The 24,323-nt window shown below is 40.1% G+C and overlaps 1 protein-coding gene across 1 annotated transcript in view; it reads right to left on the reverse strand.

Moving 5' to 3' along the window:
- Positions 1-24,323, reverse strand: part of LOC145981733 (uncharacterized) — a 606,033-nt gene that overhangs the window by 365,849 nt on the left and 215,861 nt on the right. The gene's annotated exons all lie outside the window — the stretch shown is intronic.

Genomic DNA, 24,323 nt, shown 5'->3' on the forward strand with positions numbered 1-24,323 from the left:
ATAACTCTCAGCTTCCTTTGTCATTGAGAAGATTCTTCCCTTTTCACTCTTCCATTCTTTCACTTCACCATTCTTCCTCTGTCTCTCTTACATTTCCTTTACTTTATTTCCTTCCATCTTTTCACTCTCTTTGTTCCACCGTAAATTTCTCTCTATCTTCCTACCTCTTTCTCTCTTTCCTTCATCCTGTTTCCCATTCTTTCTCTGTTTATCATTCCCTCTATTTTCCTTACCCTCCTCCTCTACTTTCCTTTGCATCTTCCTCTCTTTCCTATTCCTTTCTCACCTGTTTCTCTTCTTTCCTCTGTTTCCCTGCCTTCTTCTGCTTCGCTTACTTCTTCTCCCTCCACTACTCTTTCCTTTCTCCTTTAAATCCCTTTTCTTATTCCTCTGTTTCTCTTGCATTCCTCCTCTGATTCGATTTCCTTCTTTCCATATTTCCCTTTTCTTCCACATCTCTTTCTCTAACCTCCCTATTCTACTTCTCTCTCTTCTCATGTTTTCCCTTTCCTTATCATTCTTCCTTACCTTCCTCCTCTACTTTCTTTTGCATCTTCCTCTGTTTCCCATTCCTTTTTCGCCTGTTTCTCTTCTTTCCTTCTTCTGCTTCGCTTTCTTTTTCTCCCTCTACTACTCTTTCCTTTCTCCTTTAATTCCCTTTTCATATTCCTCCGTTTCTCTTGCATTCCTCCTCTGATTCGATTTCCTTCTTTCCACATTTCCCTTTTCTTCAACATCTCTTTCTCTAACCTCCCTATTCTACTTCTCTTTCTTCTCCTGTTCTTTCCCTTTCCTTATCCTTCTTCCTTACCCTCCTCCTCTACTTTCCTTTGCATCTTCCTCTGTTTCCCATTCCTTTTTCACCGGTTTCTCTTCTTTCCTCTGTTTCCCTTCCTTCATTCTTCTGCTTCGCTTACTTCTTCTCCCTCTACTACTGTTTCCTTTCTCCTTTAATTCCCTTTTCATATTCCTCTGTTTCTCTTGCATTCCTCCTCTGATTCGATCTCCTTCTTTCCACATTTCCCTTTTCTTCCACATCTCTTTCTCTAACCTCCCTATTCTACTTCTCTTTCTTCTCCTGTTCTTTCACTTTCCTTATCCTTCTATTTACCTTTCCTTCTCACGAAATAAGAAGAAAAGAAAATCAAACGAGAGAAAGATAGAAATGTAGAGAGAAATTCTTCCTTACTTCCTCTGCACACACGATAAAGAGCAGTTAAGCATCGCAATACATAACCACGTAAATTAAAAAGTATAAATAATTGTGTTCCCCCTCTGTAAGTGACTGTGTACAGCGGGTTGGATGTGAATGTCCCTTCACCAGTTTCATCATAATCGTCAGCATTAGCCAATCACCCAATCACAACTTAACTACAAGTAGGTATTCTTGTTGGGAAGTCTGATGGTAAGACACCTGTAGGAAGGCCAAGACGAAGATGGAGGGACAACGTTGAGATGGACCTAAACGAAATCGGATAGGGACAGATGGAAGGCTTGTGTTGCTCCAGCCATGAACCTTTGGAAGGGGAGGAGATACAGTTACGCACCAATTGTGCATTTATTTCAATATCGTCCGAATGGGCACTGTAATAATAAAAAAAACCCTGGGTGTATCAAGGGTATGAATTTCTCTCCATCTTGCAAGTGGAAGCGTGTTTTATGTTGATTATTAAGCTGGGCACGATGTTTGAAAAATATGATGAATAAGAATTTTCCATGTATTCCTTATGGGGAATTAACTTCAACATCAAGTTTACGGCTAATCAAATGGAAGTTTCGACTTTTCTGCTTGGCAATCACTTCTTCAAACTGTCCTCTTGCCGTTGATATCATTTTCTGTTCCATCGGAAGTTTGATATTCCCAAGAAAACAAATCAAATAATACTCCCATATGAGGGCCTCCCCCATGGCGCAGTAGTAGCGTCATTGCCTTGTAATCAAGGGGTCCCGGGTTCGATACCCGGTGGAGGCACAAGTGGTTCGGATCCCACTTTAAACTGTAGGTCCAGTCCCGATTAGCCTTACTGTGCATAAAGTGGACTTAAAACAGCAACTCAATACTCCCATATGCCCAATGCATTTCTCCTTGCCTCCTGGCAGTGTTGCCAAACCTGGTGCGCATAAAAGAGCTAAATTTCACCTTAAATGGAGTTAAAACTGACTTTCAAGGAGCTAGATTTACGAAGTGCTTCCTAGAGAAATGTTAGTTGTCAAAGGGGTGCGGCGCTGCTATTACCGTTAACTCTAAATTGATGACAATTTATTCTTAGTTTTCACCATCTAGATCCGGCGGCATCACCCATCTCACGGTCGTACGAAATCGATAATAAAGGATTCCCTGATAACAATACTATGCCAATTTCACGTCAACACGGCGCTATAAAAAAGTAGCTGGGGATATAAGAGGGGGTGGGGCGATGGAGCCAATATATCATGTCACGTGCAAAATTTAATCATGGCAAAAGTTGGTCTATGTGGGCCGGAACCAGTGATGGTATCATAGTGAGGCGCCCCAGTTCACAGGCAAAACAGTGCACGAAAGAGCCAGATCTGGCTCCAAGAGAGCTAGGTTGGCAACACTGACTCGGAGGGAAAAGCCGGGCGGAGACTGTCCCGCATGCCCTTAAGAATGATAGAGAGTTAGTACGGTTTAACTAAGTGATTTGCGAAGCGCGCCACGACGAGGGGGGGGGGGCATGGCTGTTCTTTGTGAGTGTCCCTTCATCAATTTCAACTTATCATCACTCATCGTCACCATTAGCCAAATGTGGGACAGAATTCAATTAAGTGACTGCAACAATGCTTCGTTCATATCAGCAACAATGCAGTCGTTTCCCCGGAAAACATTTTGGACAGCGTTGAAACTTGTCTCGCCGACGGCCATGGTGATTTGCAACGCGTATCCCGGTAATGCACTTAAGTTATTATTTTTCACTTAGAATGCAAATTCCACGCCCGTTGGTTTCCATTATCCTGACAGTGTATAATGGGCAGGATTACGCCTAATCGACGCTCCAGGTTTAGTCCAAACATGTGGATTTGCGACGCAAAAACAAGCTACATATTCGTCGCATGTCGGTGGCTGGTGCACAACACGCGCAAGCTAATTCATTGTAACCGATGAACCAGAATCGCACCTACAACAGCGTTCTGCGGTGAAGAGGAGGGAAAACGGAATGCGCAGCAAAAGGGTCGTATGAATCCCGTTTTACGCAATTTGTCGCAACTGAAGGACCCTGTTCCTGTTTTACGTCAATTTTCACAGCTGAAGAACTCCTCGAATCCAGTTTTACGCAACTTTTGACATCCAAAAGGCCATGTGAATCATGTTTACGTCATTTCTCACAACCTGAAGACCCTGTGAATCCTGTTTACGCCATTTATCACAGCGGAAGGGTCCGACGAATCCAGTTTCACGTAATATTCACATCGAAAGGGTCATGCGAATCCTGTTTAACGTCAATCTTCACAACAGTAGGGCACTGCGAATCCTGTTTCACGTCATTTTTCACAGCTGAAGAACTCCTCGAATCCAGTTTTACGCAACTTTTGACATCCAAAAGGCCATGTGAATCATGTTTACGTCATTTCTCACAACCTGAAGTCCCTGTGAATCCTGTTTACGCCATTTCTCACAGCGGAAGGGTCCGACGAATCCAGTTTCACGTCATATTCACATCGAAAGGGTCATGCGAATTCAAAGGTTAAGGACCCTACGTATCTTATTTTACATCGTTTTTCACAACGCAAGGGACCTGTGATTCATTGTGACGTAATTTTTCACAGTCAAAAAGCCCTATCAAATCTTGTTTTACCTAACTTTTCACAACCGAAGTGCCTGCGAATCTTATTTCAAATAATTTGCCATAGCCGAAGGGCCCTGTGAATCCTGTTTTACGTCAATTTTCACAGTATAAGAGCCTGTGAATCCTATTTTACGTAATTTTACGAGGTGGAAGAAGAACATTGCACAGTTTCTTTAAAGTCATTTTTTCAACATAACGAGCTTTAACGGAAAATAATACATTTGGAATTTTCAGAACATTTCTGGAATATATTCTGAACACATCGCAAAGGTTTTATAGAAATTAAAAGTAACAGATTTCTCAAAAATATATTTCAAAACACTTGGAAAAATATTTCCTTCAAATAAATGCCTTATTATGTATTTGTCAAGATTTTTTGCATTTGCCTGATGATTGGTAATGCTCAGAGAAGGAATTGGGGACAATTACCAAACATAGTAAGGTCGCTGTGACGAAAATCTAAAAAACGAATATGACGGATTTTGCAAGTTGTTGGAGGATCGTCGAGAAATTTTCATGATAATTCCCGAAACGATTGATGAGAACTTGTTATTAATATTGATCCAGATGCGTACTTATTATGGGCTGAGTGAATCCCAGAGCCGCTTTAGCATTGAAATTTGCAACGACCCAAGTTATGTCGTAGCAAAATAATTATAAGTTTCCTGTTTAATTTATGTACATGTTCGTTTGACCCAATGTTATTCGTTCATTGTATAACACGGGCTGTATGGTCAAATAAGATTTAAAGTGTTATCGCACGTATAGGAGGGCCTGCATGGTCATAGAAGATATCTAGCGTTATCACACATTTAGGTATGATAATTTTCTGTGCGAGGTTGGCAACTTCGCAAAAATAAGCGAGTTGGTAACGATGGGAAAAGATAGAGATTTTTTCTTGCTGTTTGGTTATCAAAAAAATATATGAAAGATGTCATTAATATAATTTTAAGTTTGTATTACTTAAAGGTTTTATGCGACTAATCTTGCGACTATTTCTTGTTTCTAAGTTGTTGAAAATAGAAGAGCAGAAATTTAATTGAAAGATTTGCCTCTGCAAGGCTTGTGTAAAGTATCTCAGTGGAAGTGTCTTTTAAACGTGTTAAGTCACGTGTGTTGTTAACAAGTTTCTAGTTAAAGCTAGTACTATTAATAAAGCGTTAATATTGTTACTTAAACCCAGCATGCTCTGGGCGTAGAAGAGTTCTGATACTCCTAGCCAGGGACGTATCAAATTGTTGCAAAAATATTCTAGTCGAGATCAGCTACACCGCGAGTCAGACACCTTAGCGACGCGAATTCTAAACTTGGTAATAAAGTAGATATATTTTAATGATACAAGGGTGACGAACATAAAACCTGCTATAAATAGAAAGGGCGAGAGGAGCTCCAAAGAAGACAAAAGAACTGTTACCGGCCTGAGCGTTCACCGCCCCCCCCAAAAAGTGTCTGTGTAATGTTGAACTTCCCCAATGCACAAACGGCTTATACACCGCTGGCTATCAAATTACAGCGGACAATAACAAGGGAAAATCGAATTGCTGCTATTGCAAAGGGATACTTCAATAGAGAAGCGTCTCTTTGTCCTCCTGTGGAGATGATGAGCTCTCTGTCATTCCAGTGCCTATCACACAGACACATGGAACAAAAAGAGAGCGCCATTTAACAGGGGACGATTTGCTACTTCAGTCACGCAGAGAGAGGACATCCAAGTTTCTCTCTCTCATATATAACCTTTGCGTTTGGCGAGTGTAGGAAATAAAATGTTCAAAAGCAGCGAATTGAAAATTTCCACCATTTACACCAAAAGTGGCACAATTAAATAAAGCAAAGCATCAATCAATTAAAACCATAGGAACGAACAACAAAACAAAGGAACATCAGCATTGAATAAAGTATGTATAACAGAATAATCTTCGTTCTTTTCAGATTATTCACAACAGAAATAACAAAATATAATTGTAAAATGTCTTTGGATCAAAGAACTGTTGCAATAGCCTCCTCCTCCGGTTGAAAACATTGCATTCTTTGATATAGAAAAATATATTCTTCAAACTTAACATATCGTATCATTCTGAAGAATGATGAGATCTGAACCAGTCATTGTGCAATTAATTGCTGGGTGATGTAAGTTACTCATCATTCATCCTCTGATGAGAGCACTTGTCATTGGCATGACGAGTTAACGCTTGGCAATACGAAAGGTACAAATAAGATTTAGGAACTAAACTGCAGAAAAGACAATGGTCACTCGTTGGGTTTTGTGAACCTTTGAACCTGAATCATGGCTGGGTGTTAGAATAGTTACCTGTCTATCTGATGAATTAGGATGAATAGAATATACGAAGTCCTCTGTTGGCTTCTCAATTTGTTGACCAGAGCGTCGTCTCACTTCTGCCCTACTGCTCTCCTAACCTCTTCTCCCTTCTCAACTCCAATCCAAAAGTCAGTCCCCTCTCAGCTTGTCTCACCTCTATATCACTAGGCCATGAAGCTCTTCCTCCAAGCCGAATCGTGTTTTTAATTGCCACTATGCAAACCGCTGACTCCATAGGCAGAAGAAACTACCTGTTTCCTGAATAGCTCAGGAGGTTTGCATAGCACAACACAATGCATTGTTTACATGCCTCAGAGGCTGAGACAACTGAGAAAAACAAGTGAATGCCCTGGTCAACGTGAAGCGTTCAGAGAGGCTTTATAAAATAAACATATAATCTTAGGGATTGATACGATATTCAATGTATCATCTTCAAAGCAAGCATATCAAGCATTTAACCACAAGCATTCCTAGCGTCGAAAATAAAAGGGTGGTACTTTAGACCAGTGTAGAAAGATGGGGCAGGGTGGAAACTACGGGGTGCCAAAAATTTATCTCGAGCGGGTGAAAATTTTATCTTGAGCTGTTAAGCGCTCTCTCGACAAGCCTCGAGAGGCCGGGTGTCGTATTTGTCTTGATGTTTGAAGGCTTGTTTCAGTTTCGGAAACATCTCTACGCAGAGCAGATGTTTTGGAGAACTGGAAACCTCAGATTTTACACTCGAAGAGTTAGAGACCCGCTTTGGACCTAACCATTTCGATTAACATTTTTCCTAGCATAAATGTTATGTAAATGCTTCCAAAAATCTTACAGCAGATAGTACTTTACATGGAAGCATTTCATGGAACATTTTTTCTAGCATAATGCTATGTAAATGCTTCCAAAAATATTACAGCAGATAGTATTTTACATGGAAGCATCTCATGGAACATTTTTGCTAGCATAAATGCTATGTAAATGCTTCCAAAAACCTTACAGCAGATAGTACTTTACATGGAAGCATTTCATGGAACATTTTTGCTAGCATAAATGCTATGTAAATGCTTCCAAAAACCTTACAGCAGATAGTACTTTACATGGAAGCATTTCATGGAACATTTTTGCTAGCATAAATGCTATGTAAATGCTTCCAAAAACCTTACAGCAGATAGTAGTTTACACGGAAGCATTTCATGGAACATTTTTGCTAGCATAAATGCTATGTAAATGCTTCCAAAAACCTTACAGCAGATAGTACTTTACATGGAAGCATTTCATGGAACATTTTTGCTAGCATAAATGCTATGTAAATGCTTCCAAAAACCTTACAGCAGATAGTACTTTACATGGAAGCATTTCATGGAACATTTTTGCTAGCATAAATGCTATGTAAATGCTTCCAAAAACCTTACAGCAGGTAGTACTTTACACGGAAGCATTTCATGGAACATTTTTGCTAGCATAAATGCTATGTAAATGCTTCCAAAAACCTTACAGCAGATAGTACATTACATGGAAGCATTTCATGGAACATTTTTGCTAGCATAAATGCTATGTAAATGCTTCCAAAAACCTTACAGCAGATAGTACTTTACATGGAAGCATTTCATGGAACATTTTTGCTAGCATAAATGCTATGTAAATGCTTCCAAAAACCTTACAGCAGATAGTACTTTACACGGAAGCATTTCATGGAACATTTTTGCTAGCATAAATGCTATGTAAATGCTTCCAAAAACCTTACAGCAGATAGTACTTTACATGGAAGCATTTCATGGAACATTTTTGCTAGCATAAATGCTATGTAAATGCTTCCAAAAACCTTACAGCAGATAGTACATTACATGGAAGCATTTCATGGAACATTTTTGCTAGCATAAATGCTATGTAAATGCTTCCAAAAACCTTACAGCAGATAGTACTTTACATGGAAGCATTTCATGGAACATTTTTGCTAGCATAAATGCTATGTAAATGCTTCCAAAAACCTTACAGCAGATAGTACTTTACACGGAAGCATTTCATGGAACATTTTTGCTAGCATAAATGCTATGTAAATGCTTCCAAAAATCTTACAGCAGATAGTACTTTACATGGAAGCATTTCATGGAACATTTTTGCTAGCATAAATGCTATGTAAATGCTTCCAAAAACCTTACAGCAGATAGTACTTTACATGGAAGCATTTCATGGAACATTTTTGCTAGCATAAATGCTATGTAAATGCTTCCAAAAACCTTACAGCAGATAGTACTTTACATGGAAGCATTTCATGGAACATTTTTGCTAGCATAAATGCTATGCAAATGCTTCAAAAAACCTTACAGCAGATAGTACCTTACACGGAAGCATCTCATGGAACATTTTTGCTAGCATAAATGCTATGTAAATGCTTCCAAAAACCTTACAGCAGATAGTACTTTACATGGAAGCATTCCATGGAACATTCTTGCTAGCATAAATGCTATGTATATGCTTCAAAAAATTTTACAGCAGATAGTACTTTACATGGAAGCATTTCATGGAACATTTTTGCTAGCATAAATGCTATGTAAATGCTTCCAAAAACCTTACAGCAGATAGTACTTTACATGGAAGCATTTCATGGAACATTTTTGCTAGCATAAATGCTATGTAAATGCTTCCAAAAACCTTACAGCAGATAGTACTTTACATGGAAGCATTTCATGGAACATTTTTGCTAGCATAAATGCTATGTAAATGCTTCCAAAAACCTTACAGCAGATAGTACTTTACATGGAAGCATTTCATGGAACATTTTTGCTAGCATAAATGCTATGCAAATGCTTCAAAAAACCTTACAGCAGATAGTACTTTACACGGAAGCATCTCATGGAACATTTTTGCTAGCATAAATGCTATGTATATGCTTCAAAAAATTTTACAGCAGATAGTACTTTACACGGAAGCATTTCATGGAACATTTTTGCTAGCATAAATGCTATGTAAATGCTTCCAAAAACCTTACAGCAGATAGTACTTTACATGGAAGCATTTCATGGAACATTTTTGCTAGCATAAATGCTATGCAAATGCTTCAAAAAACCTTACAGCAGATAGTACCTTACACGGAAGCATCTCATGGAACATTTTTGCTAGCATAAATGCTATGTAAATGCTTCCAAAAACCTTACAGCAGATAGTACTTTACATGGAAGCATTCCATGGAACATTCTTGCTAGCATAAATGCTATGTATATGCTTCAAAAAATTTTACAGCAGATAGTACTTTACATGGAAGCATTTCATGGAACATTTTTGCTAGCATAAATGCTATGTAAATGCTTCCAAAAACCTTACAGCAGATAGTACTTTACATGGAAGCATTTCATGGAACATTTTTGCTAGCATAAATGCTATGTAAATGCTTCCAAAAACCTTACAGCAGATAGTACTTTACATGGAAGCATTTCATGGAACATTTTTGCTAGCATAAATGCTATGTAAATGCTTCCAAAAACCTTACAGCAGATAGTACTTTACATGGAAGCATTTCATGGAACATTTTTGCTAGCATAAATGCTATGCAAATGCTTCAAAAAACCTTACAGCAGATAGTACTTTACACGGAAGCATCTCATGGAACATTTTTGCTAGCATAAATGCTATGTATATGCTTCAAAAAATTTTACAGCAGATAGTACTTTACACGGAAGCATTTCATGGAACATTTTTGCTAGCATAAATGCTATGTAAATGCTTCCAAAAACCTTACAGCAGATAGTACTTTACATGGAAGCATTTCATGGAACATTTTTGCTAGCATAAATGATATGTAAATGCTTCCAAAAACCTTACAGCAGATAGTACTTTACATGGAAGCATTTCATGGAACATTTTTGCTAGCATAAATGCTATGTAAATGCTTCCAAAAACCTTACAGCAGATAGTACTTTACATGGAAGCATTCCATGGAACATTCTTGCTAGCATAAATGCTATGTATATGCTTCAAAAAATTTTACAGCAGATAGTACTTTACACGGAAGCATTTCATGGAACATTTTTGCTAGCATAAATGCTATGTAAATGCTTCCAAAAATCTTACAGCAGATAGTACATTACACGGAATCATTTATATTTTGGTTAGCTTTTACTATTACGATGTATAATACATATAATGTAATTTTTAAAAAATGGTGCAAATTTACACAGTTACTATTTATGATAGATAAACAAACAAGGCATTAATATATAGAAAAACTCTGGAAGTTTTATTCCCACTTAGCGGGTTTATTCTGCTCAGCCACCAGGATCGCCAGTGTCGCAAAATGGCTAACGACCAGTACAATGCGTATTGCGTGTTGGAGCTATCGAGAACTGATTCAATCACAATGGTGCAAAGACATTTCTGCATGGTTTTCGGTAGTAATGCATATGTTTCACCCTTCCGAAAGATTTGCCAAAGTTACAAGTGCGAACTGTGAGTACCTTCGAAACCGTTGACAACGACTTGCGGTCTCGTGCATAGCAAGTACTTGATTATCATTTGGACCTTTTCCGCGATACACGTGGTTCCAATGTTGAATCTTTATAATGTCATGTGAGTAAAACTTCCAGAGTTATTCTTCATATTGATGTTTTGTCTGATTTTCTACTATAAATAGTAAAGTCATAATAATTGTATAAAGTTGCATCATTCCTGTATATACAGCACGAAAGACACGTCGAGAACACCAACTATGGTGCGTGCACGGTGTATAGAATTGAAACAACTAATATATTCTTCCATACATGTATCGTATACATTATGAAGTATGTATTTAAGCCGTGCAGTTGATCTGTACCTAGCACCTTTTTTTTACGAAACGTTATTCCTTTCGGTTGAATAGTTATCGGCTTTTAAAAATGTGAAGTGATGCATTGTTTACATCTCACGCGGCCGCCATTACGCACGTGACCTAGAGCTCGCTTCTGATTGGTTATGCTGCGGAAATAGGACCAATCCTATCCTTGAGAAATGCCAAGACATCTGAAATGCCACAAGATTTTTCACTGTAGCGGTAGCATTTTAGTCACGAAGAAAATAGCTAAGGATAATGCTTTCGTCTAAAGCTGGCCGTACAAAGACGAGCCATTACCTCCCATTGCAGTACATATTGAAACAACAGAGCGATGTGTAATTTTCCATCATCGCCCAATTTAAAAATGAACACGCTGCCAGTTCGATAACGGCAGCAACACTAATGCAGTCCAAACACGCGGCTAATCAGCCCAATCTCAAATTACATTCCAATTAACTCGCAACCAATTAGCGAATGGATGCTGGCATTGGCCAATTAGCGAATTGGATCAGTGGAATTCGTTCCTGCCTGTAGTTATTATAAAGTGTCATGTCGGGTTAACATCAAAATCACACAACCAATGGGCTTTCTTTGTGAGGGGGAGGTTTCACCAATAGCAGAATTCACTTCTCAATATATATATATATATATATATATGGTGTTGACACGAATCGAAGGCGAATTTGCCTTCTCACTATGAGGGATCTGTACCAATATGTGGCTACTAGATAAATTTCTATGATAAAAAACATGATACATTGGTTTGGTTTGGTTCACAGACGTGAGTCGCCAGACTGAGATGGAGTAGGAATTAGTGACAGGATGTGGCGAAAGCTTGAGTTACTGAAAAAGTAAGTTCATGTCTAAACTGGACTTCAACTTTTCCTGGGCAAAAATTCCCTTTACTCGGCAAATATCCCCTTTCTTGACAAAAATTCACTTTCCGTAATGAAAAATCTTTAATAAAAATTCTTTTTCTAGACAAAATTCAATTTCCTTGACAACATTTCCCTTTCCTAGACAAAAATTCCCTTTTCTTGAGAAAAATTCCTGTTTCTCTCTCTTCCCCATTGGCTAAACAAAAGTTTCCTTTTCAGAATAAAAATTCCCATTCCACGACAAAAATTCCCTTTTCTTAAAAAAAATACCTTTCCATGACAAAAAATTTCCCTTCTTTATGAAAAAATTCCCTTTTCTGGATACAAATTCCCTTCACCTAAAAATATTCCCCTTTACTCATAAAAAATACCTAATCCATACAAAACGGCGGAGTGTGTTTACGCCGGACGCCATGAACACTTTACTGTTATGTCCAACCTTTCCCTCAACTCTGAGAAGTGCACGAACGTATGTTCATTTAGGTCAACCCTCCGTGCAGCTATTCGGTTCAATCGCTCCCGTAAAAATACTCACCGTCTTGGACATTTCGGCACATCACTATCTTCACTCTAGTATCACCAAGCTGTTCGGCGACCTATTGACCGATCTGGATGGATTCGGGACCATAACCGCAAGATTCTCATTACGAGTTTTTTGGTGAAGGATTGTTGAGTGACGTAAAATCCTGTCCCTGGAATTGGCAATAAAAGAAATGACCACGAGGAGAAGCGCAAGACATGGACGAACTAACAGAGAAAGCGATTTACAAAAGACAAGATCTATTGCCATCACATATTATCCCGAAGTTCTTTATCGTCCCAGCGAAGATCCTGCATCAGACACGCTTCCGGGCGACAGTGTTGCCAACTATTCTTGAGCAATGTTTCCAACCCGTTCTCGTAGATTCCGTCACCCATGTAACAAAAAACTGTTTTAAACAAAAGATTTCCTTTCCGTAACAAAAATTCCCTTTTCTTGACAAAAATTCCCTTTCCTTGAGAAAAATTCCCATTCCTTAATAAAGAATCCCTTTTCTTGAGAAAAATTCCCATTCTATAACAAAAATCCCTTTTCTTGAAAAAAATTACCCTTAGCAAAAATCACTTTTCTTAAGAAAAATTCCCATTCCTTAACAAAATCCCTTTTCTTGTGAAAAATTCCCATCCCTTATTAAAAATGCCCTCCCTCATACAATATGATACAGATCAGTGGATATTTATTTATATAAATATTGATTGAATGTTAATTATAATAATACATATAATTTCCTGAGAAGGCACCAGTGAAAGAGTATTTTGGAAACCATAAGGCAATGCTTCTTACAAAAAGCATTTAACACCTTGGGCCTGACGTCATTCAACTTAACATTTCCGTAAAAAAAAATAGCATGGATTCATGTTAGTAAACGACATGTACATTTCCTTTACTCTTAGTGCAGTAAATTCTCAAATTCTGGGTGAACCCCAGTTTATGAGGGGGGAAGGCCTGAAAATTTCAGAGGTTAGATCACACTTCTGGAGAATCGAACCGGGTTTCTTGCGTGGAAGTCAGACGCCGAGAGCCGTGCCTAGCATTGCCTAAAGTGTGGATGACCTGTACATTCTTTTTAGTAGCCAGTCCTCATTCTTCAATCTTTTTCTGCCTTTTTTTTAGGGCCCAGACTCCACAAACTCCCCCTTTGGGTACGCCACTGCGAACGCCCTATGGCTAGACTACCGCGGCTCACAGAGAAATATACTCATATAACAAAAAAGCATAACACTTGTTAGAATCACTATGCTTAGGGATACGGAACTAGAGATGGCAACACTGGCGACAGAAAGAGAGAGATCTAATCCAAGTTCTCAATTTTCTTTCAGCAGTTATCCACCCAATCCAGAGCGCGCACACACACACACACACCATTCCCACGGAACGTGATCCGCCAGAAAGATCACAAGGGACTAAGGGATGCTGATGGAGACGCGAGATGAATTGGGAGAGATCTTTTGAATTAGTCATACGGTCCGCGTCCGCCCTTCCCGCAATCATAACGGCGGACTTGGACGGGAACTCGTAGGGGGTGTAGAGGGATGGAGAAATCGTCCGGAAAATGGGCGACCCTGGGTGTGTAATTGCTTGCTCAAGAAATTGGCTACAGTTCCTAGAAAACAGCTGCGTCCGCCCTCCCACCCCCTCCTGAAAGAACTGGCGGGGGTGGGGGACTATCCATGGCTCCTTGAGCGGCAATCAACAATCTTGTCCAGATTCAAAGATCACCGTCTTGCAAAGTTGTGAAGTTCAACATGGAATCAATGCCTGGTGTACGAGGGTTGGTTGATAAGTTCTCCACGTCCAAAGAAGGCCAGGGCACAGCGATTCTCTGCAAAGGTCCTAGCTACGGTCTTCTGGGATTGTGATGGAATCCTATTGGTTGATTGTCTGAAATATGGCGAAAGCAGCAATGCAGAATATTATACATCCCTGCTGGACAAACTGAAGGTGGCATTGAAGGAAAAGCGACGTGGTAAATCTTTCTCCACGACAATGCGCCCGCACACAAGGAACGTCAGACAATGGCGAAACTGAAGGACCTACGGTCCCAGACACAGAAGCACCCACCTTATTCTCCAGATCTAGCACTGTCGGACTACCATATCTTCCCATGATTGAAAATGGTCCTAATGTGAACGCATTTTGATGATGCAGATGACGTTATATATTTTCTCTGTATTGTGTACAGTTTTCAGAATATAGATCCGCATTTAACTATATCCTCTTAGCTATAAAAACGCTTTCTTATTTGGAATTCTCGAATAAAGAACCTATCCCCTGAGATTAAGATATTTCTGTAGCCGTGGTAAATAACATTTTGTACGTAGCCCCAGGATCGTAGAAATTGGTTGAGCCCTCTTGTCACTACGTGTGCAGATACTTGTTTCAGTTCGCTTGCTCCACACGCTCTTTGTACAGAGTATAGTTTTCCTTCATCGGTGTGTATTGCGCCTAAAGATTTGTGACTGGTTTCCTCTCCGATGGAGGGAACGAAGAAAGTTGTAGTCCAGGACTGTAGATGTCACTAGTGTGGAGATAACAGCTTCTCGCCAGAAGTAAGCTGCCAAATAATCAAAAAACCGATAGGGGTATCGTATAAATTGCAACAGAAAGTCTTCTCATTAGAAAGCACCGCAATTGTGGTAAACAGTTAGATGTCAATAGTTTATTGATGATGTTTTAGAACACTACATAGGATTTCAAGTATTGCATTTGCATAAACTAGCAGTTTGTTTCCACAAGTCAAGGCCAGAGATATGGATATAGTGGTGGACCTCTCCATTAGGTATTATGACGGTTATTGTCATATGGCATCATAATATTAAAAGAATGTAATGAATGTTGAGAACATTTAAATAATCTACTTACATCCGTAAACCGGTACAATACGAAGTTCAGAAAATAACGCTAGATGGCACCATTTGTAAGTCATTATAAATTGTAAAATTCTTAAATCACATTGTACGTGAATGTTATTTCGAAGTTAAATTCAAAGTCATGGTTTTGCAAGTGCCTTTATAACAAATTTTAATCTCTTGTTGTTGAAGATCTCATTGTCGTAAAATTTACCGCCAAAAACAGTTAGCTTTCGCTATGCACAAGGACATTTTGATGTGATGGCGGCTGCACGCAAGGACAATTTGCAGTGATGGCGAAAACCTATAAAATTTACAGCGTAATATTCTCCATGCTATCGCATGAATATAGATAGACAGTTTGTTCAAACGTTTATTACAAAAATATCTTGGACATATACATCTGCAAGTATTGTGATAATATACAACTATTTTAACTGACAAATTATCCGAGTTAATTCTGTTGTACAAAAAAGACGGTGGTACAGGTGAGAAGAAGAGGAAGAAAAAAAGCGGTTGATTCTGGAAAAAATGGAGCGGAAGAAGCTTGTTGGTGAAGAGAAGGGATAATCTTTTCCCGTAAAATTTGGTGATCACACATTTGTGAGACAAGGACTGAGTGTTGTTTCCACACCGGCAATGGGTGAGGAACGTCTTTAAGATTTGGAGAAGGAAGAGGCGTAAGTGATATGTTAAAAATATCGTGCCCAAATAGTCCGCAGAGGGACAACGGCATGGCGTCTTTTCCCGGCTACAGAAGGTAAGCTGTTGTTTTCCAAACTTTTAGCATGAGCTCATGTCGACGCAAATTAGGTAGATCTACCAAAAATTAACAGTGTACAAATATGCATGCATTCGTGTGAGGCGTGTGTTGCAAGATAAATTACACAAAAATCGTGTGCAACGTCATGATGTACATCAACTGACAGGTGACGTTTTCATTATCTGGTTCGAGCATTCTTTGTTAAAGAAACAAGAATCTTGTATTTTTCTATGATTAATAGTTGAACTGTGTACAGTGTGTTTGTAACTCATTGAGAGTGCATTAAATACCATAAGTGGTAAAGGATTTATGGTAATTTAAATTTTATTCAGAGTGACCTGTGGGGGGGCTTCCTCCAAAACAAGGGAAAAATACTGGTTGGGGTTCTCAGTTCTCCTGGAGCGTCATACGAAAATTACTTATACTCAGATGGGGTTTCTGACGTCATATTTTATTTGGGGTAGTTGATCTCCCCCGGCAAATTTCCTCCCACCTGCGCTTTCAGGCGCTGCGAGAGTGACCTGTGGGGGGGGCTTCCTCCAAAGTAAGGGATAATACCGGTTGGAGTTCTCAGTTCTCCTGGAGCGTCATAGTATAGCCATATCCGGATCTTCAAATATCCGAATCCGGGTACCCGAAACCTCGGTACCAGGCTTGGGACTGGGTACCTTGTTCTGGGAACCGAATCCGAGTACCCAGTTTTGATATCCAGACTCCAGTACTCGATTCTGGGATCCGAGTCAAGGTACTCGATTCTGGGATCCGGATCCTGAAATATCCAGGTCTCGAGTAATAATGGATCTGGGTATCCGAAAACTGGGTACCCGATTCTCGGATCCGGACCCGATACTCTGTTCTGGCAACCGGATCCGAGTACCCAGTTTTTGGATCCGGATTCGAGTACTCTATTCTAGGATCCGGATTCGGGTATTCGGTTCTGGGATGCGGATACTCGATTCTTGGATCCGGATCCGGGTATATTCGGAACCTGATAAACGGGATCCTAAAAATGTTGGTCATCCCTGCTATACATGCAGCTCCAGAGAATCTCTTGACTATTCCACCAGTGCCAAATGTAGAACTCTTGGCTCCACAGGGCGCAGCGAAGAGGAAGTGCAAAATACTGTTTTCTGAGCAGAGTAAACGAACAGAACCGCGCCGTTAACTCAATCAGGGCCCAGCTAACAATCGACCGTAAGCCAAGCGTCAGGTTAACCTTGCAGCAGGTTTTATGTATCAATCCGCGCGAGAACTGAGCTCAGAATCTTCCGTGCCAGTCTTTCCTCAACCGCCGAGCTGCTTACATCGGAGACACTGAGAAAATCTACAGTATTGCCAACCGCACAACACATCAAAACCCGCATGCATGTCAAGTGGATTGTATTTTTGCTTCTCTTTGTCTCCTGAAACATAACATTTTAAAAGTACTTTCTGCGCATATATTATTTAATAAATGTGTCATTAATATAAGAGCGAAACAACTTCTAAACATGAGAGCATGTGTGTATATTTCGAGCACGCAAAAATAAAAATAAACAAAGATAAAAGTAAACAACGATAGGCTCCTCTTGAATTTAATGACAAATTATTGTTTTTGGTTTAGAAAGAAATAGATTTATGAAAAACTTGGTTGCTTCGTTCGCAATACATCCGTTACTGTAAGACACACGCACTTCAAGTTGTACCACCAAAAAAGCATGATTTGTTATTGGTGATATATACAATCAGGTGCATTGTCTGTCGCTATTACTCTGGTTTCAATTTATGAATCACTTCACTAAACCAGGATTCAAATCTTGGTCTGTCCATTTCTTGCTGATAATCACCCTTCCCTTTCTTTGCGCGGAACAGTAAATATGCGCCTTCAACAAAGCTTTCATTGCCGCCAGTGGGTGAAACAATAAGCCTCCCCCTTCCCCTCATCGTCGGTTTCTTCAGCCCTGGCGGTGGTTTTGCATGGTGGTATCCTTCCATGTTTTATTACCCCTTCCCCCACCCACCGAGTTGAAGGACGTCTCGTCCAAATAATAAACATGTTTCTTCTCACTGCGATATATTTTAATACCGCGGAGATTCTTTTGTCATCAAACAACAAACAATCGTTTCCTCTTGCTAAACTCAAACCGCAAATCATTCAACACCCGTGATACAATTCGTGTGCACATTGACGGCAAATCACCTCACGCCCTGTTTTACTTTGATCTTGTTGCCGCAAGGAGGATTATGCATTTAAAACAACTTGCTTGACTTTGAAGAACATTTCCTTTCGGATGAAGCCCAAAATAACATTCGGGTAAAACCGCGCGCTGAACAGGAGATTCAGCCATTCTCGCCGCTCTACAATAAACATAGGGTTAAAATAGTGGGAGGTGCAACACTGGTATCAGCGATTTCACGCGCTCTGCAACGCATTCAGTCTCGCTCGACTCGCTCTAAAGTTTCAATGTCTCTTCAACGCATTACAGATTCGAGTTGGCGAATCTGCGGTTCTAAGTTCGTCTGCACAGTGATTGCAACCAATTAAGTCCATACCTGCTAATCAATGTATTATTTTGTCTGTATATTACAAATTAAATAACTGTTTTCTTGCAAGTATGCAGTTGTGTCGGAATAGAACCCGTCTCAGTGGAACTATATTCTTGCGCGCACGTTTGGATCTACATATGCTAAAACCTGCTGCAAGGTTGACCTGACGCAGGGCTTAGTTACCAGGACAGCCCCTAATCGCCGGCTCCGTCCGTAACTCCACAAGGTTCCTTCGTTTTCTGAGGCGGCGTGGGAGAGTTTGCGCAAGTGACTCGACGTGATCACGAATGCAAACGCAATTTATGCCGTTCCATTTGCCCCTGAATGACGGACGGTGGGGGAATTAACTAAACAAGCGACAGTAACGATTTCGTAAGCCTGTTTCACGTGCTTTCTGCAGGGATGTGTTTTCCACATGCGTCACTTTGCTTGCTAGATGCCCATTGTGTCGATAGCTGTCCGTTTCAATTCGTGGCACTGGTGTGGGGAGATTATTGACGGGTCACGCTAGGTTTCAAGGAAAGATAATTAGTTAGGATTGGAAAGTAGTTCATTTTCGGGTTACGGGAGAGAACATTCTGATCCCAATCATGAGGAGATAACATTCAGATCACAATCGGGAAGAGATCACATTCAGACTCCAATCGCCATGGAGATAAATTTCGGACCAAAGTTGAAGTGGGGAGGATTTCGATTCTCAACCGTTAGAGATAACATTCACACTCCAATCGAGGTTGAGAATTTCGGACATCAATCTGGAGAAGAGAATATTCGGACCCGAATAAGGAGGTAACTTTCAGATCCCAATTGCGGTGCAAAGAAAATTTGGACTTCTGTTGTAGGGCAGCAGGAGCGTATCTTCTGGGCTAGCTAGGATCTGCGAAGCCTGAAGTCTAGAGAATAAAACACAGGAGAAAAATCGATCAGAAATTGTAAATAAAATTATTCATATCAGTGAGATGATGATGCTGATTCTGGAGTTGGCAATCTGATTTCTTATGAGTTGGCAACCTGATTTCCTATGAGTTGGCAACCTGATTTCCTATGAGATGGCAACCTGATTTCCTACGAGTTGGCAACCTGATTTCCTATGAGTTGGCAACCTGATTTCCTATGAGTTGGCAACATGATTTCCTATGAGTTGGCAACCTGATATCTTGTGAGTTGGCAACCTGATTTCCTCTGAGTTGGCAATCTGATTTCTTATGAGTTGGCAACCTGATTTCCTATGAATTGGCAACCTGATTTCCTATGAGTTGGCAACCTGATTTCCTATGAATTGGCAACCTGATTTCTTATGAGTTGGCAACCTGATTTCCTATAACTTGGCAACCTGATTTCCTATGAATTGGCAACCTGATTTCCTATGAGTTGGCAACCTGATTTCCTATGAGTTGGCAACCTGATTTCCTATGAGTTGGCAACCTGATATCCTATGAGTTGGCAACCTGATTTCCTATGAGTTGGCAACATGATTTCCTACGAGTTGGCAACCTGATTTCCTACGAGTTGGCAACCTGATTTCTTATGAGTTGGCAACCTGATTTCGTATGAGTTGGCAACCTGATTCTTATGAGTTGGCAACCTGATTTCTTATGAGTTGGCAACATGATTTCCTATCAGTTGGCAACCTGATTTCCTATGAGTTGGCAACCTGATTTCCTATGAGTTGGCAACCTGATTTCCTATGAGTTGGCAACCTGATTTCCTATGAATTGGCAATCTGATTTCTTATGAGTTGGCAACCTGATTTCCTATGAGTTGCCAACCTGATTTCCTATGAGATGGCAACCTGATTTCCTATGAGTTGGCAACCTGATTTCCTATGAGTTGGCAACATGATTTCCTATGAGTTGGCAACTTGATATCTTGTGAGTTGGCAACCTGATTTCCTCTGAGTTGGCAATCTGATTTCTTATGAGTTGGCAACCTGATTTCCTATGAATTGGCAACCTAATTTCCTATGAGTTGGCAACCTGATTTCCTATGAATTGGCAACCTGATTTCTTATGAGTTGGCAACCTGATTTCCTATAACTTGGCAACCTGATTTCCTATGAGTTGGCAACCTGATTTCCTAGGAGTTGGCAACCTGATTTCCTAGGAGTTGGCAACCTGATTTCCTATGAGTTGGCAACCTGATTTCCTATGAGTTGGCAACCTGATTTCCTATGAGTTGGCAACCTGATATCCTATGAGTTGGCAACCTGATTTCCTACGAGTTGGCAACCTGATTTCTTATGAGTTGGCAACCTGATTTCTTATGAGTTGGCAACCTGATTTCTTATGAGTTGGCAACCTGATTTCGTATGAGTTGGCAAACTGATTCTTATGAGTTGGCAAAGTGATTTCTTATGAGTTGGCAACATGATTTCCTATAAGTTGGCAACCTGATTTCCTATGAGTTGGCAACCTGATATCTTGTGAGTTGGCAACCTGATTTCCTCTGAGTTGGCAATCTGATTTCTTATGAGTTGGCAACCTGATTTCCTATGAATTGGCAACCTGATTTCCTATGAGTTGGCAACCTGATTTCCTATGAATTGGCAACCTGATTTCTTATGAGTTGGCAACCTGATTTCCTATAACTTGGCAACCTGATTTCCTATGAGTTGGCAACCTGATTTCCTAGGAGTTGGCAACCTGATTTCCTATGAGTTGGCAACCTGATTTCCTATGAGTTGGCAACCTGATTTCCTATGAGTTGGCAACCTGATTTCCTATGAGTTGGCAACTTGATTTCCTATGAGTTGGCAACCTGATATCCTATGAGTTGGCAACCTGATTTCCTATGAGTTGGCAACATGATTTCCTATGAGTTGGCAACCTGATTTCCTACGAGTTGGCAACCTGATTTCTTATGAGTTGGCAACCTGATTTCGTATGAGTTGGCAACCTGATTTCCTACGAGTTGGCAACCTGATTTCTTATGAGTTGGCAACCTGATTTCGTATGAGTGGGCAACCTGATTCTTATGAGTTGGCAACCTGATTTCTTATGAGTTGGCAACCTGATTTCCTATGAATTGGCACCCTGATTTCTTAGAAGTTGGTAACTTTATTTCTATTCATAGCCTAGGACCACGTGACATAGTGAGATAGCCCAGATCTTGACTCCGTATACGCCACTGTAGGACAGAGGTGACGTTTTGCTTTTTCATCGTCCCCCTATAACAGTAGCACTAAAACTCATTTAATTTTATTTCATGCCTCTGTTACATTCAAGCCCAAGTGTGTTCCTAACTGAGATAAAATTGAACAAACTGAATGTACACGAAAATATTATCTTCTGCATATAAAACACGAATTCCACTTGGCTGATGAGACTAAACGCATAGTCATGAAATGAGGCGGATGGCAGAAGTTCGAGGTGTTGCCACGTCGGAGCACAACCCCGTGAGTTTGGAGCAGGGGTTTATCCAGGATTTTTCCCTTTCCGGTGGGGGGGGGTGTAAGTTTGGGGATGTTAAGCACAAATGTTGGACCGTTTGAAATGTTCGCCTTAATTCAATTTGTTCATAGATGTTTCCAGAGATTAACCCCACCCATTCCCGTAACATTTCAGAAGAAAAAAGATGTCAAATGCAAAAAAAGATGGAAAATAGATTTTTGTGATAATGTTAACATTTCAGTTTAACATTTCGTATATTGCTTTCCGATAATGTACAGTTGATTTAATCAATCGTTAGACAAAACACAAGATATGACATTGAAAAACACAAATCAGGAATGATTTCATGCAATTCTTAAGCTAATTATAAAGAAATTAGATAGATTTGCGCAATATTTTTTTAACTGTATTTGTATGGTTCTTGTCGTAGGTGTAACTCGGAGTTGATCTTGGGGGGGGGGGGGCAATCCATGATGAGATATCAGTGAATGGGTGTGCGCGCGCTTGCCTGGCTGAAGTAGTAGTAATATATAATAAGTACAGATATAATATGACTCTTAAATAAATGACAACACTGCCAGCGAAAGGAGCAAGAAAATTTTTAGAACTATTTCTTTGCAAACTGATTACGCATTATTTATTAAACATAGCGACAGTATCCCACGACGTTTACTCTTTAGCACATGCACATGCCCCCTCCTGTTCTAGCTTCAGTTAATACAGAGCATTCCCTGACATTCACTACGAGACTCGGCGGCAAGCGGCCCGGCGTCAGCGCTTGTCTTTCCCGGTGAACGGGGTCCGCGTCAGTCGCATGCTACGGTCTGTTTTTTTCGCTCTCCCTGCCTTCGCTCTCTTTCCCTTTCTGTTGACGTTGCAGACTGACGCCAGTATAATCCTCCCTCGGAAGTTGGGTTGTCTCGTGTCCCTGTGTTGAAGATTGTGGCTTAATATGGCACCATAAAAGTTTACATTACATCAAAGGATTTATCTTGTCGAGTGTTACTTCGGAAAGAGGAATTGTGGAGAAGTGCGACGACGTTTTGCAACGAAATTTCATGGTGTTCCCGTTCCACATAGGACCACTATATTAAACCTCGTAAAAAAGTTTAGAGTAACAGGGTCAGTTCTGAATAAAAGTGGAAACAAGAACCCACGTGTATTTACTGAGGAAAAACTCGATGAGATAGGACAAAGGTTAGAACAGTCTCCTCGGAAATCTATCCGCCGCCACTCACAAGAAACGGGTGTTTCAAAAACCACAGCATTTAGAGCCGCTAAAATTCTTAAATCTAAAAATTAAAAATTAAAGTAATAAATCTAAAAAATAAAGTATACAAAGACAATCCGCACACCATCCGTGAGTTAAAAGAGAGTATTGTACGAGAAATCGGGAGAATTACAGCAGACGAACTTGCACGTGTAAATGCCAATTTCCTTCGGAGATGCCAGGAATGTGTTGCAGCAGACGGACATAATTTGCAATACCTTCTGTAGTCAAGGTTAGTACCTAATATGAAAACTGTAATTTTAATAGCCGACTCTAGTGACTGTCGCGGACCCCGTTCACCTGGAAAGACAAGCGCTGACGCCGGGCCGCATGCCGCCGAATCTCGTAGCGAATGTCAGGGAATGCTCTGTAGTTCTATGTAGGGAGTGACTTCCAAATTCTGCTGGTGTTTTCAAATCTCTGTTTAAACAATGATTCACAAACTGAAATAAAGTAATGAAATTCTCTATACAGGGTGATTGGTAATTCGACCTATTCCTGGAAAGGGATAATACTAGAGCACATTTGCAACAAATTTGACCCTATGCACCGGGGGTCGGAAATCAATGGGTTTCGAGTTATTGCAGTTTGTAGATTTTTGTGACATATTCCGACTTGCGACCAAAAAACTACTAATTGTGAAAAAACTACTACACCCTGGGTACTTAATCGACACGTTGCTAACAGCTAACGAATGAGTGACTACTGGGGGAAAAATTTATGCCCTAAATCCCCATACCCACAAAAAGAAACTGTCATTGGAGCACACGTCATGAAGAAATTTGGAAATTATCGTTTAAATCGAAGAGGATTACTCAAAAAAATGGTAACACACTTAGCGTAAAAATTACGGAAGAAACTTCTTCGTTTCATAAGCTCTCCAAAAAGATACAAATGTTGTCAACTGGCACACGGGTTGGGGGGAAAGTCTGAATAAAAAGTGGAGAAGGCGCGTTGTAGACCCCCATTATCTGACAAGAATTCTGGGGACGGACGAATCCAAATTCGACCGCGATGTTATTACGAATTTTCATAATGCACATTTTTGGGCCCCTAAGGGTCATAACCTAAGAAAATCTAAAGAAAAGGCTCACCAGAGAAAATTCTCACTAAATGGGAATCATCCACAATCATGTGATCGGGCCATTCTTTCTGCCACAAAACCATAACGGCATTTACCTACGAAAACTTCCTAACGGAA

The sequence above is a fragment of the Lepisma saccharinum genome, chromosome 30 (assembly GCF_977018435.1).
Source record: "Lepisma saccharinum chromosome 30, izLepSacc3.1, whole genome shotgun sequence".
Taxonomy (NCBI): Eukaryota; Metazoa; Arthropoda; class Insecta; order Zygentoma; family Lepismatidae; genus Lepisma; species Lepisma saccharinum.